Here is a 17,024-nt window from a genome sequence, read left to right as displayed (position 1 = left end):
TGTAGAGCTATCAGACTCTCTTCTAGTGATTTCACTTTATCAAAATCAGCTGTAGGGTCAGTTTCCAAGGATTTTTCTTTGGCAAGAAGACTGTGTTCTTTGTCATCAAAACATTTTTGTTGAGAGTCATATCTTGCTTCAGCTTCTGCAGGTCTTTCTTTCAAGACAAAGAGATTTCAGAGAATATTATCACATTCAGACCTTTTTGTGCGTACATCTTCTTCACGATCTTTAACGATAGATTTTAGGAGATTATATCCACCATCATATCCTTTAAAGAATTTTCTCAATTTTCTGTTTTCTTGACAAAGAGGAGTCATGTACTTACTCAAGCAAGTTGTTGACTTCTTTTCTTTCAAAGCATGGTCAAACAACTTCATATATTGAGATACTTCCTCATCGATACTTTGTCCTTCTTCTGAATCACTGTCATCCGAAAGTTCATCCAACTTCTCATCAAGAGATTTTTCCCAGTCGAATGTAGATTCAGTCAAGGAACAGTAGATAAAGTTTTTCTCAGAAGTTCCAGGACTTTGAAGCTTACACGAGAGTCTCTGAACTGATGTTGCGTTATCAGAGATGGTACTCTTGTCCATAGAGTCAGATCGCTACAAACATAGATTTGTAAGGTCTTAAACGTGTTTGCCTGCTTTGATACCAATTGAAAAAGTGGGGGTACAACAACCACACCCAATATTTCGCTTAGCAATCTGTATGGACAAACTCCAATATACTTTCTAGAGAATCAACTAGACAGTCAGAATCAATCTAGATAAAAAGTATATCAAAGAGTTTATATCTCAATCTCTCGATTTGATATATACTCAAGCAAATAGAAATCTGCGAGTCTTTATCAAATGCTAGAGAGATAACTTGGATGGTACCAACGACCAATATCCAAGAGTCAATCAATTTAAATCAACAACCAAAAGGTCGGATATTCTAATTAATTGAACAACGCACAACCTGTGATATTTCAATTATATAACAAAATATAATGCGGAAAAAAAATAACATAGACACCAGAATTTTGTTAACGAGGAAACCGAAAATGCAGAAAAACCCCGGAACCTAGTCCAGATTGAACACACACTATAATAAGCCGCTACAGACACTAGCCTACTCCAAATTAACTTTGGTCTGGACTGTAGTTGAACCCCAATCAATCTCACACTGATCCAAGGTACAGTTATGCTCCTACGTCTCTGATCCCAGCAGGATGCTACGTACTTGATTCCCTTAGCTGATCTCACCCACAACTAAGAGTTGCTACGACCCAAATTCGAAGACTTTAATAAACAAATCTGTATCACACAGAAAAGTCTACGGTAATAGATAAATTCGTCTTCCACGAATATACTTACGAGTTTTGTTCCGTCTTTTGATAAATCAAGGTGAACAAGAACCAATTGATAAACCGGACTTATATTCCCGAAGAACATCCTAGTATTATCAATCACCTCATAATAATCTTAATCGACGCAGCAAAAAAAGATATTGTGGAATCACAAACGATGAGACGAAGTGTTTGTGATTTCTTTTATATCTTGCCTATCGGAGATATCAATCTCAAGCCAATTATTATAATTTTACTCGTACGATAGAAACAATAAGATCAGATCACACAACTACAAGAAAGTAGTATCGGTCTGGCTTCAAAATCCCAATGAAGTCTTCAAGTCGTTAACCTGGTTTAGAAGAATAAACCAAAGGTTAAAGGAGAATCGACTCTAGCTTAGCACAACTAGTATCACACAGAAGGTGCAGGGATTAGGTTTCCCAGTTGCTAGAGTTCTCCCTTATATAGTCTTTCAAATCAGGGTTTGCAATTAATGTCATCTAGGTAACAAAGAATTCAATATTCACCGTTAGATGAAAACCTGATTAGATTCAAGCTAATATCTTTCAACCGTTAGATCGAAAACTAGCTTGTTACACACAAACGCAATGCACGTTTCTAAGCTTGTGTAGCCGTACCCAAACTTGTACATTTGTTGGTTCAACAATAGTCAACCAAATGGTTAGCCATATGATCACTTTCATATCAACCATATTCTTCATCATCGTAACTAGTTCAAGTGACTCAAATGAAATAGTTAGAGAGTTGTTCAATTGCAAGGAAACCTTATGTAACTACACAAGACACAATTGAAGCAAAAACGATTTGATTCACTCGAATCGGTTCATGAACTATATAGCCACGGTTTGCAATTTGCTTTCCTTAGTTTATGTAAGAATAAGTTCACAAACATCGTTTTTAGATATAACCTACTCAAGTTCGCGGAATGGGTTCGCGGACTTAAGTTCCCGGACGAAGTTCACAAACTCCAGCAGAATTTCTCGGGACGAGAACTTCCGTCAGTTCGCGGACTTGGGTCACGCCACCATTTCGGTTCTCTTGATCAACAAACTTCGCAAACTTCGGTTCAAGGAATAAGGACTTATACATATATGTGTTTCCACAACAATGATTATATCCTTCAATGGTTATATAATCTAAACTCTCATTTCAATCATTGAAACATTCTTAGAGGACGTTGATATTCTATAGTTGTTATTCACAGACTATTTTTCGTCAAAGTAAGCAATTTTCAAATTGATTGAAACTTGTCATGACTTTCGTCACTAGGTAAAGATGAACTTGGTTAAAGCGAAAGCTTACCAACACATATTTCGAGAAATAGATAGGAGAGATAAACTCGGCTCGAAATAGTAAATGTGTATAATCTAAGTCTATATAGCAAAACGACTTTTGTCTCAACATAAGAGATAAATAGACTTTTGAGTGGTAGATAAGTTCAAGTCTCCACATACCTTTTAGTCGATGAAGATCCACCGGTTCCTTGAGTAGTCCTTCGTCTTGTATGATTATTTCCATGGAGTTCTTGAGCTCAACTATACTTTCTATCCTAGTCCGAGACCTTAGCTATAGTAGACTAGAAATCAAGACTTATAATTTTGATCACTAACATTGACAAACATGCTTGAGATAGCAACGCATGCGAGTTCGACCGAGCAATGCTCTAACAACTTTTAGTGTTGGTTGTCGTGCTAGATTTCAGGCTAATCCAAAGGAATCTCATCTTGCAGCTGCAAAAAGGATCATGCGATACATTCAACACACTATCGGGTATGGTCTATCTTATACTTTTGATATTAACACTGATTTTACTGCCTATTCAGATGTTGATTGGTCAAGATGTGTGGAAGACAGAAAGAGTATATCTGGGGGTTTTTACTATGTTGGATTGAATCTTGTGGATTGGCATAGCAAGAAACAAAACTCACAATCCCTTTCAACATGTGAAGCAGAATATATTGCTGCAGGATCATGTTGTACTCAACTTCTATGGATGAAACAAATGCTTGTTGATTGGAATTGACACTGGAATAATGAAGATCTTTTGTGATAACTCTAAAACGATTCAAATCACTGAGAATCCTGTTGAGCACTCAAGAACTAAGCACATAGTCTTCGGGTATCATTTTATTAAGGATCTCTATGAAAATGGTATCATTAACATGGAATTTGTGCCTTCCGAACAAAAATTGGCTGATATTCTCACCAACCTCTAGATAATGATATGTTTCAACACTTACGTCAGTCAATTGGTGTTGTTTTGGTTCATTAGATTTCTAACTTTTTTCGTGCCCCTGGATCTATCAATATCTTTTGGGCAGTAAAAGCTTGAAGTTTCAGTAAAGTTTTGTTTCAATTCCTCATTTATTTCTAGTAGTAGTGGTTTGTTTCTGTTTAGTATCAAATTGTCCATAGAAATCCTTCTTTTCTTGTAAAAGTAAGGTCACTCTTGTTTTTCTTCGGGAATGACATTTTATGGGGGATAGTTCTTAATTGAACTTGTGCTTAATTGCTAAATCTTTATGGGGAGTACGACTGTGGAATATTGTATGAGTTATATTTTATCTTTATAAACTCCTTGATAAATACATTAAGTTTGAACTATGTAAAATTGTTAGAGCATTGCTCGGTTGAACCCACCAAGCGTTGGTATGTCAAGGTTGGTTGTCATATTTTAGTGAACCAAAACTCATTTAAAGAGTCGCTCGATTATGTATTAGAGTCAACTTCGTATAGGTTAAACTAGAAAGTTATTAGGATATGAGACATACAAGTATTACTCGAAGACTTGAAGAATGTGAAGAAGTAAAGAGCTACATCGATGACATCATCCTTCCTCTTGAGGTTAGTAATATTTTGACTTGAACTGTTTCATTCCTAACGTATCTTTCAAGTCGTGCTATATTGAAAACATAACTGCGAAGCTGTGAATGATTATACTCTAGTAGATATACGTAGTATTAAGGAATTATAATACGAAGTATAATGCTTATCTTTTGAACTTCGTATATAAGACATCGACATAATCGTATGAATGCTATTGTGATTATGTGTATGGGTATGGGTGAAGATTTCGTCCTAGGAAACGATGTTTACATTCGTTTAAAGGAAGTTCATTCATAAACTTGTTTTGTGAATCGAAAGGGAAATCGCTAGGCTTATTGGTATTGTTATTCATTTCATATCTTTGGATTACCAATATGTGTGATTAGTACAACTATTCACACTGGATGACTTATGTATTGGTATGACTTTTATTAGTGCAACCGATCCTAAGTAATTACCTAAGATGGTATGATCGATATTTGTAATTGGTGCGACCGATCCTAGTAATTGGTGTAACCGATCCTAGTAATTGGTGTGACCGATCACAAAAGAGTATATAATCGATCCTTGTAATTAGTGTAACCGGTCCTGGTAATTGGTGTTGTTAGAGCACTGCCCGGTCGAACTCGCAAGAGTTGCTATCTCAAGCTTGTTTGTCAAGTTTAGTTGCCAAAACTATAAGTCTTAATTTCTAGTCTACTTATAGCTAAGTCTCAGACTAGGATAGAGTGTAGTTGAGATCTAGACTCCAAGGCGTTCATCATGCAAAGACGAAGAACTACTCAAGGAACTGGTGGATCTTCATCGACTAAAAGGTATGTGGAGACTTGAACTTATCTATCACTCAAAAATCTATTTACTCAATCTCCTATCTTGAGACAAAAGTCGTATTGCTATATAGACTTCGATTATACACATTTGCTATTTCGAGCCGAGTTTATCTCGCTTATCTATTTCTCGAAATATGTGTTGGTAAGTTTTCGCTTTGGCCAAGTTCATCTTTACAAGTGACGAAAGTCATGTTGATTATTTCAATATCTTGAAAATCGCTTTGATGAAAAATAGAGTGTGAATAACCTCTATATAACATCCTCTAAGAATGTTTCAATGGTTGAAATAAACAGTTCAGAACATGTAAACATCTTTGGATATAATCATATAGTGTGTTCGCACATTAGTGTATAAGTCCAAAACCAGGAACCAAATGTATGCATACTTGTGTGTGTACTAAATGGTTGATGGAGACTAGGTAAATATGCGTACCCGTACGAATACTGGCAGAAGTTCACGATCGTGAATTTCTGCTGAGTTTGGAAATCAAAACTAACTCAATCCGGTTACCTAAGTATGCATACCTGTACGCATACTGGCGGAAATTCCACGTCCGTGAATTTCTGCTGAGTTTGAAAACCAAAACAAACTCAAATCTGGTTACTTAAGTACGCATACCCGTACGCATACTTAAGTGTGTTACTTTCTAAAATTGGTTTGTTCATGAACTAAAACATTTATATAATAAGGAATGCAATTTGCAAACCGTGGATATAATATTCATGAATCGATTCGAGTGAATCAAAACCGATTTTGCTTCGATTGTGTCTTGTATACTTCTATAAGATCTAAGCAATTGAGCAATTCTCGAACTAGTTCATTTGAGTCATTTGGACTAGTTATGGTGAAAATGAATAACGTTGATATGAAAGTGCTCATATGGCTAACCATTGGTTAACTACTGTTGAACCAACTAGGTATACACTTTTAGGTACGGTTACACAAACCTAAATGAACGTTCATTTCATTTGTGTATAACAAGCTAAGATTCGATCTAACGGTTGAAAGATATTAGCTTGAATCTAATCAGGTTTTCATCTAACGGTGAATATTAAATGTTTTGTTACCAAGGTAGCATTGATTACAAACCCTGATTTGAAGACTATATAAAGGAGAACTCTAGACACCGGGAAACCTAATCCCCACACCTCCTGTGTGATACTAGTTGTATAATCTATATTCGATTCTCCTTTAACCTTAGGTTTCTACCGAGACCCTATAGGTTAACGACTTGAAGACTTCATTGGGATTGTGAAGCCAGACCCAACTATTTTCTCTGTAGTTGCGTGATCTGAACTTGCTGTTTCTATCGTATTGAGTACAATTGTAAAATTGGATCGAGAATAATTTTTTTCGATAGTAAAGATTGAAAAGTAGTCACAAACATCTATGTCTCATCGTTTGTGATTCCAAAATATTTTGTTTCACTAGTCGATTAAGATTATTGTGAGGCAATTGATATTTCTAGGATGTTCTTCGGGAATATAAGTTTGGTATATCAATTGGCCCATGTTCACCTTGATCTATCAAAAGACGAAACAAAACTTGTAGGTATTTCTATGGGAGAAAGACTTATCTATTCTTGTAGACTTTTCCGTGTGATACAAATGTGTTTATTAAAGTCTTCGACTTTGGGTCTAGCAACTCTTAGTTGTGGGTGAGATCAGCTAAGGGAATCAATTGCATAGTATCCTGATGGGATCAGAGACGTAAGGAGCGCAGCTGTACCTTGGATCAGTGTGAGATTGAATGGGGTTCAATTATAGTCCAAACCGAAGTTAGTTTGTAGTAGGCTAGTGTTTGTAGTGTCTTAATACAGTGTGTGTTCAATCTGGACTAGGTCCCGGGGTTTTTATGCATTTGCGGTATTCTCGTTAACAAAACTTCCGGTGTTTGTGTTATTTCTTTTTCGCATTACATTTTGTTATATAATTGAAATATCACAGGTTGTGCGTTGAATCGATCAATTGGTAAATCCAACCTTTGGTTGTTGATTGAAATTGATTGATCCTTGAACATTGGTCTTTGGTACCGTTCAAGTGAATTTCTCTTGTATTCAATTAGACTCGCAGATTTTTATTTTCTTGAGTAAGTATTGAATCGAGAAATTGAGATATGACTCTTTGATATACTTTTCTTAAGATTGAGTCTGACTGTCTAGTTGATTCTCTTGAAAGTATATTGGAGTTAGTCCATACAGATTGTTAAGCGAAATATTGGGTGAAGTTTTTAGACCCCCACTTTTTCGATTGGTATCATGGCAGGCAAACACGTTTAAAGACCTTACAAGTCTGTGTTTGTAGCGATCTGACTCTATGGACAGAAATTCTATCTCCGTAAACGTACCACAAGCATTCGATGGCTCAAACTACTTATGGTGGAAAATTGCTATGCGTGCTTTCTTCAAGCTCGTGAATTTCAAACATGGGTATGTGTTGTTAATGGCTATGATCCTCCGGTTAATACAGAAGACGATGTATCTATACCTAAGGATATTGGTAGATATAGTCCAGAAGAAATCCTTGCTGCAAAGCAAAATTCTGACAGCTTAAATTCTATCATACATGCCATTACCCCAGATCTTCATCACCATGGGACTACGTGCACAAAGTCTAAAGAATCCTGAGATATCTTAGGAACCGTATTTGAAGGGAATACCTGTGAAAAAGAAGCTAGGCTTCAAAACCTAAATTCTGATTGGGAAAACCTTCATATGGCAGATGAAGAATTATTTGATGAGTTTAATCACAAAGTGTCTGAAATTTTTAATGCATCTTTTGCATTGGGTAAGACTATTCCTAAAAAGGACATTGTGATGAAGATTCTCAGATCTCTGCCATCTAGATACGATTCTAAGAAGCATGCCATCGTTGAAGGAAATAATCTCGCAACGCTTTCCAGAAATACTCTGGTTGGGAAGCTAAAGATCTTTGATCATGAGCATACATCCAAATCTCGGAAGGATGTTGCTTTCAAAGCATAAAAGAACACTAAATTACTTGATAAAAGTAAAAGTGTTTGCATCTCTGAAGATGATCTTTCTGAGGCTGATTCATCAGATGAAGATCTTGACAAGTCAGTCTCGTTGATCACAAGATATTTTAGGGATATTCTTTTGAAGAGAAGTAAATGGTTCTCCAGAGATAAATCCAGGTCATCAAATAAACCCCATAATCGTATTCCTCCTAAAAATAGGGATGATGATGAAATTGATGACGAGGATATGCCTCGTTGCTTTAATTTTAAAGGTTTTGGCCATTTTGCCAATGAGTGTCCAAATCAAAAGAAATACACTGGGAGCAAAGGTCTTTCTACAACTCTTGATGAAATGTCTGACAACTATGATTCTAATGAAGGCGAAAAATCAAGTGTTGCACTTCTTTGTGAAAATATTGATTTTAATAATTGTAGCAATACATACATCAATCTTGATATTCTTTCAGAAGAAAACTCAACCAATCTGGAAGAAAAAATTGACCTTTCCGTTGGAAACTCTTTGTCTAATTTTTCAGGTTCTACTTTGTGTAAAGCAGCTTGCACATCTCGGATACCTGAATTATATTCCAGGTTGACATGATCATTCACTCAAGGGTCACGAACTATCAAAGTGTTATAAGTACAAACACAAATTGAGACATGTCAACAAACTTCAACGAAGAGCAAATCGATTAGCAAACAAGCTTAAACTTGTTCAAAAGACTGCATAGGTATGTAAGATTTCATCTTCGTCAAAGAAGTTAGTTTCCAAGGATAAAACAAGACCATTCGAAAGAAAGTTATGGTCTAAAAACTATGAGAAACGGGGTTCTATGAATTCCGATCGAAAAGGATGTGATGGACAGATTATTGTTCATCCCAGCACAACTTAAATTGTGTTGGTTAGTGCATCTTGTCTTATGTGCCTGATTAAAAGACACAAGATTGTGCACATCTCAGGATTTAAGAAAAGAAAGGTCTTTGGTTGTTTTTTTTTTTTTAAAGATTTTGCTCTGAGAGCATTGTAAATTCTGGAATTCATGTCGCCTTTCATATTTAATTGATATTGGAAAGGACTTCCCTGGTTAATCAATAAAAGAGGGTTAAAATAGATAATTTTGCCTTTTATAGGGTTGAGAGTTGTGTATACACGAACCTGTGTTAAAGGTTTCGTAACCCTACATATCTTTTTCCTTCTCTAAAACTCTTTTTAACCTAAGACTGCTTGTTGAGATTTTGTGATTTCCTCTCACAAAATTGTACGCATATGGATACTCCAAGCATCATGTCTTCTGATGGAAAATATGTTAATATGATTGTTAAGTCGTCAATCATGAAGGAAAAAGAAAAATCTCTGATACCTCCAACTTTGAAAAGAAAAATAAGGAATGTGAGGAAGCCAAGAAAGGAGACAAGAAAGGAGATTCAACAAATAAAGGCTTTTGTTATGAGAACTCTTGAAATTCAGAAGGCCCTGCTTCGACATCATCAGCCTAGAAGGTTTGTTGGAATTGACTCATTTCTTCACGAACCATATGTTCCCATGGCTGTTGACGACAAGGAGTTCGGGGACGATAAAGAATTTTTTAGAGGTCTCAATATCTAGGAAATCTTCTTATAAGAATTTTATTCTTGTGTTTTTAAGAAGAATAACTAGATTTTGGACTAGCCATTATTGTGATTACACATAGTTATGTCCAACGATTTTCATCTTTAATGTTTTTAGATTTATTTGTTTAAATTCTAAAGTCTATTTGGAAGATGATTTTTGCAGTATTAATCTTTATGGTTTTATATATTGCAACTTGTTATGGGATATGTGTGTTTGCGTCCGTGAACTATGATTGTCCCATACGTGGTCAAAAGTTAAGCATGTCGTACGTCGATATGCAAGTATTGATAAAAGATTGAATGAACTTTTGACAAATAAAAGTTAAGCCTTTTATGTCATTATGCAAATATTTATGGAAGAAAGGATGAGCTTTTGTTTATATATATATTAAATCTATCGTATGTCATTGTGCAAATAGTGATGAAGGACAGAATAAATCTTTGTTTATTCCGCAGTATTGATCTTCCCTGATCCATATTTCATGTATATACTTTGCGGCTCCATAAATCTTCTTATGTTGAGCATTTCCAGTTAAATTAATCATGGGTTCTCTTGTGATTATTTTAATTGAGTACTTTCAATACAAATTCAAGTTTCATGTAATTTGTAATGTCCAAAGAAATCCTTGTTTTCTCGTGAAAGTAAGGTCACTCTTGTTGTTCTTTCGGAAATGACATTTTATGGGAGAGAGTTTTTAATTGAACTTGTGCTTAATTGCCAAATCTTTGTGGGGAATGCGGCTGAATATTATAGGGGTTATCTTGTATCTTTATAAACTCCTTGATGAATGCATTTAGTTTCGGCTATATGATTGCATCTAAAAAAGTTGATATGTGTTTTTTTTTGTCATGAAGTATCTCTATGAAAATTTCATTAGGATCCTACTAGTTTTCGTACCTTTACCAATTTTATTGACAAAAAGAGGGAGAATTAACGTGTAGTTCACACTACAAATACATATGGTTTACGGATCATTATGTAATGGGGAGTGGTTTTCATGTGAGATGAAGTATTGACTAAGGGGGAGTGATACATATTACCATAGTATTGTTGTCGAAGTTGTGATACAATTGAACTTTGATGATGTGTAATAATATTATGTCAATGTGTAACAATGATTGAGAGCTTTTGTTTTCTCATTGTTATGGCTACGGATCTTCAACAACGATGATGCTGCATTGAATATCTTTGGAATTATTGGAGTACTTGGAAGTGACGAAGAGTTCGAGTAATGTTGAAGAACCAAGGAGATCATGCATGTGGAAGAGAATCTGCAAAGTTTATTTATTTTGTATTCCATATGTATTTGATAGTTTTGCCACTAAAATTGACAAAGGGGGAGATTGTTAGAGCACTGCTCGGTCGAACTCGCAAGCGTTGCTATCTCAAGCTTGTTTGTCAAGTTTAGTTACCAAAACTATAAGTCTTGATTTCTAGTCTACTTATAGCTAAGTCTCGGACTAGGATAGAAAGTGTAGTTGAGCTTTAGACTCCACGACGTTCATCATGCAAAGACGAAGAACAACTCAAGGAACTGGTGGATTTTCATCGACTAAAAGGTATGTAGAGACTTGAACTTATCTATCACTCAAAAGTCCATCTACTTTATCTCCTATCTTGAGACAAAAGTCGTATTGCTATATAGACTTCGATTATACACATTTGCTATTTCTAGCCGAGTTTATGTCGCTTATCTATTTCTCGAAATATGTGTTGGTAAGCTTTCGCTTTGGCCAAGTTCATCTTTACAAGTGACGAAAGTCATGTTGATTATTTCAATATCTTGAAAATCGCTTTGATGAAAAATAGAGTGTGAATAACCTCTATATAACTTCCTATAAAAATGTTTCAATGGTTAAAATAAAGAGTTTAGAACATGTAACCATCTTTGGATATAAACATATAATGTGTTCACACATTAATGTAGAAGTCCAAAACCGGAAACCAAATGTATGCATACTTGTGTGTGTACTAAATGGTTGATGGAGACTGGGTAAGTATGCGTACCCGTACGCATACTGGCGGAAGTTCACGATCGTGAATTTCTGCTGAGTTTGGAAATCAAAACCAATTCAATCCGGTTACCTAAGTTTGCGTACCCGTACGAATACTGGCGGAAAGTTCACGTCCGTGAATTTCTGCAGAGTTTGAAAACCAAAACAAGCTCAAATTCGGTTACTTAAGTACGCATACTTAAGTGTGTTACTTTCTAAAATTGGTTTTTTCATGAACTAATACATTTATATAATAAGGAATGCAATTTGCAAACCGTGACTATAATGTTCATGAATTGATTCGAGTGAATCAAAACCGATTTTGCTTCGATTGTGTCTTGTATACTTCTATAAGATCTAAGTAATTGAACAACTCTCTAACTAGTTCATTTGAGTCATTTGGACTAGTTATGGTGAAGATGAATAAGGTTGATATGAAAGTGCTCATATGGCTAACCATTGGTTAACTACTGTTGAACCAACTAGGTGTACACGTTTAGGTACGGTTACACAAACCTAAATGAACGTGCATTTCATTTGTGTATAACAAGATAAGATTCGATCTAACTGTTGAAAGATATTAGCTTGAATCTAATCAGGTTTTCATCTAATGGTGAATATTGAATGCTTTATCAAGGTAGCATTGATTGTAAACCCTTATTTGAAGACTATATAAATGAGAACTCTAGCAACTTGGAAACCTAATCCCCACACCTCCTGTGTGATACTAGTTGTATAAGATAAAGTCGATTCTCCTTTAACCTTAGGTTTCTATCGAGACCCTGTAGGTTAACAACTTGAAGACTTCATTGGGATTGTGAAGCCATACCCAACTATTTTCTATGTAGTTGCGTGATATGATCTTGTTGTTTCTATCGTATTGAGTACAATTGTAAAATTCGCTCGAGATTAATTTCTCCGATAGGCAAGATAGAAAAGTAGTCACAAACATCTTCGTCTCATCGTTTGTGATTCCACAATATCATGTTTCGCTAGTCGATTAAGATTATTGTGAGGTGATTGATATTTCTAGGTTGTTATTCGGGAATATAAGTCCGGTATATCAATTGGTTCTTGTTCACCTTGATTTATCAAAAGAAAGAACAAAATGTGTAGGTATTTATGTGGGAGATAGAGTTATCTATTCCTGTATACTTTTCTGTGTGATACAAATTTGTTTATTAAAGTCTTCGACTTTGGGTCGTAGCAACTCTTAGTTGTGGGTGAGATCAGCTAAGGGAATCAAGTGCGTAGTATCATGCTAGGATCAGAGACATAAGGAGCGCAACTATACCTTGGATCAGTGTGAGATTGATTGGGTTTCAACTACAGTCCAGACCGAAGTTAGTTTGTAGTAGGCTAGTGTATGTAGCGACTTAATACAGTGTGTGTTTTATATGGACCAGGTCCCGAGGTTTTTCTGCATTTGCGGTTTCCTCGTTAACAAAACTTCTGGTGTCTGTGTTATTTCTTTTCCTCATTATATTTTGTTATATAATTGAAATATCACAGGTTGTGCGTTTAATTGATCAATTTGTAAATCCAACCTTTGGTTGTTGATTGAAATTGATTGATCCTTGAACATTGGTCTTTGGTACCGTTCAAGTGAATTTCTCTTGATTGTTATTTGCTTCAGTAAGTATTGAATCGAGAAATTGAGATATGACTCTTTGATATACTTTTCTTAAGATTGAGTCTGACTGTCTAGTTGATTCTCTTGAAAGTATATTGGAGTTAGTCCATAGAGATTGCTAAGCGAAATATTGGGTGAGGTTGTTAGACCCCCACTTTTTCAGGTGTAACCGATCCTGGTAACTGGTGTGACCGATCACAAGTAATACCATGAGTATATGGTAACCGGTCCTGGTAAATGATGTAAACGATCCTGGTAACTGATGTAACTGGTCCCAGTAACCATATGGAGGTAGAACCGATCCTTGTGTTTGGTAGAACCGTAACCCATGATTAGTGATTTGACAATTGATATTTGATCAATCACATATAGTTCTTGGAAATCAGATGAACCAATTCTAAACTCGTTTGGAAGTGTGGTAAATCGGTTCCAAGATTGTAAATATGAAAAAGGATTTACAAAGATAAAGATGTCGACTTACTTTGAACATGTGCAGTAATTCTTATCTTTTATTGTTCAAAGATATTCCTTAATAACTAAAGGAGAATCCCGGACCGAAATAAATTGAGAATCTTTTAATTAAGGGTTTTTAGTTTTATATGCTTTTAATTACCAGCAATTAAATGCATATCTCTGGAAAATAAAAATAGGTAATGTACATTTACTAATTGGAGATTTTCTAGTGAGATTTCGGTAGATATTTGGACAAAGCATTTCCGGGAAATATGAAAACCGATTTGGGCATTTATTGCATATCTTGAGAATATTCGGTTTTAGAAATTCCTTGGTGTCCACACATCCTTGGTCTATAAACACCTAAGTTTGCATTTCGAGCAAACTAATCCTAAGAGCCAGCAAAACTAGCAATTTGTGTTCTTACTGGTGGAGCTGTATATCCGGAGAGGGAAGTACCCTAATTAGGCGAAATCTCTTACGACCGGACATTTTAAAGACTTCTTTGGGATTGAGAAGCTCTACGAGTACCGTTGGTGGGAAACTAGATAATTGTAGTTTTATTAGTTTTCGATTGATTTGATTGAAGGTTGTTGAACTTTGATTGCACCTAGTTTGTTTATGCTAGAGAATCTTCTCTTCTGATATAAGATTCACTCAAACTAGATCGAAGTTTCGACGGGATCTTTAGAACTGTTTTTAGATCTAAAGACATCTTGTGATAATCCATTGTTAACAGACTACGTTATGTGCGTGATTGATCACAAGATATTCAAGTTGTGGTGTGCAGGTGTTTATTGAAGATCTAAGAATATTTGAAGACAAAAAAGATTTCTTATTGGGTTCATAATATTTGGTGTGCACAAAAACTTGATCGGCTGGGATCCAATTATAATCGGTTTATCTTTGATAGATTTGATTGATTAGTTGCGTAGATCGGCATTAGTATATAGTATCTTCGTGGATCCTATTATTGATTGCATATTCTAAACACGACTGCTTTGGTAGTTGTTAATTAGATATATCTAGAACCCGACAAAGGAGTTTATTGGTTAAAAGGAAGAGCCTTTGTCAAACTCATATCACTTTATTTGAAAAGAGTTGTTACCGAACAGATTTGTTGTTCCTTTACTGTTTGGAATATGAACCAAAGGAATTGTTACAGTGCGTGCACTTATAGAATGTCGGAAGTGCAGGGATACTGAAGAAACTAGGTGAACTATAGGTTTAGTTGCTTGGTCTCAACTATACGAAGTTGGTTTAGATTTTGTATAGCGGCTTAATTCTGAGAGTATTCAATTCTGGACTAGCAGTCCTATAGAGTAAAATCTTGTTGTCTCAACTATACGAAGTTGGTTTAGATTTGGTTTAGAATTTGCGGTTTCCTCGTTAACAACATCTTGCTGTGTCATTTACTTTTGTTTTCCGCAATTATAATTGTTTTTATTATAATTTAAAGTAAATTACACAAACGTTAATTTCGTAATTACTTGATAGCAGTCCTATAGAGTTTGGTCAAGTCCGAACCTATTATCAAATAATCACATTTTTGTTGTTGTATTGTCTTGATCTTGTATCCATAGTGAATCACACAAGTTATCTTGTTGTCGTATTGTCTCGATCTCGTATCTATAGACGATCACACAAAGTGTTAACCAATTCGGTGTATTGTCTCGACTCAGTCTATAGACAATCACTTTCGGTAAGAAGACTTATAGGTGGAAAAGTTTTAGATTTAGGTATATCTGGGTACCCTCGTCTTTTCAAAAATCATCAAACCAAAGTTGATATGTTCTCTTTTAGTCATGAATAATCTCTTTGAAAATTTCATTATGATCCCGCTAGTCTTCGTACCTCTGCAAATTTATATTGATAAAAAGGGGGAGAATTTTTTTTAGTTCACACTACATACATATGGTTTACGAATCATTATATAAGGGGGAGTGGTTTTCATTGTGAGATGAAGTATTGACTAAATGAGAGTGATACATATAACCATAGTATTATTGTCAAAGTAGTGATATAATTGAACTTTGATGTTGTGTAATAATACTATGACATTGTATAACAATAAGTGAGAACATTTTTTTCTTATTGTTATGGCTACGGATCTTCAACAACTATGATGCTGAGTTGAACACGTTAAGAATCACTGGAGTACTTGGAGTGACGAAGAATTCAAGGAATGTTGAAGAACCAAGAAAATCAAGCATTTGGATGAGAAGCTACAAAATTTATTAATTTTGTATTGATAGTTTTGTCACTAAAATTGACAAAGGGGGAGATTGTTAGAGCACTGCTCGGTCGAACTCGCAAGCGTTGCTATCTCAAGCTTGTTTGTCAAGTTTAGTTGTCAAAACTATAAGTCTTGATTTCTAGTTTACTTATAGCTATGTCTCGGATTAGGATAGAATGTCTAGTTGAGCTTTAGACTTCACGGCGTTCATCGATTGAAGACGAGGATCTACTAAGGGGAGTTTGGAGGAACTTCATCAACAAAAGGTATGTGGAGACTTGAAATCATCTATCACTCAAAAGTCTATTTTATTCTATCTCCTATTGAGACAAAGTCGTATAGCTATATAGACTTTACATTATACACATTTGATATTTCGAGCTGAGTTTAACTCGCTTATATCTTTCTTGAAATATGTGTTGGAAAGCTTTTTGCTTTAACTTCGTTCATCATTATTTTGACGAAAGTCAAAAGATGATCATGTGAAAATATCCTTGTAACATCTTACATGATTTGTGTGAGACAGTCATTTGATGTAGACTGGGAATGTTTCGTATTGATCATTAGATCACTTGAAAATTGCTTATAAGTTAATAGTTTGTGTGAGACAGCTATTGTCGTCTTCTAAGAATATTTAAATGATTGAAATGGGAGTTTAGAACAATTAACCATTGTCTGGATATAACACGGCACGCATACCAGTATGTAAACTGTCCGGGAACCAAGTATGCATACCCGTATGCGAGCAGTTTTAACTGTTAAAGTCCGGGAACTAAGTTCGAGTACCCATTTGCAAACTGTTTCACCTGAGTTCGGTCCGGAACGACAATATGCGTACATGTTTGCGAACTGTCGGAAAATATCAAAGTCCTGAACTTAAGTTTGCGAACCCGTTTGCAAACTTATGTGGTTAAGTTCTAAAATCGGTTAAGTATGATTTCATACTCATGAACAAATACATTTATATATCAAGGAATGCAATCTTTGCAAACCGTGGCTAAATGTTCATGAATTGATTCTTGTGAATCAAATCCCATTTTGCTTCACTTGTGTCTTGTATACTTTTATGAGAATATAAAAAATTGAACAACTCTATGAGTAAC

Source organism: Papaver somniferum, chromosome 3 (genome assembly GCF_003573695.1).
Source record: "Papaver somniferum cultivar HN1 chromosome 3, ASM357369v1, whole genome shotgun sequence".
Classification (NCBI taxonomy): domain Eukaryota; kingdom Viridiplantae; phylum Streptophyta; class Magnoliopsida; order Ranunculales; family Papaveraceae; genus Papaver; species Papaver somniferum.
This window is presented reverse-complemented; position numbering follows the sequence as displayed.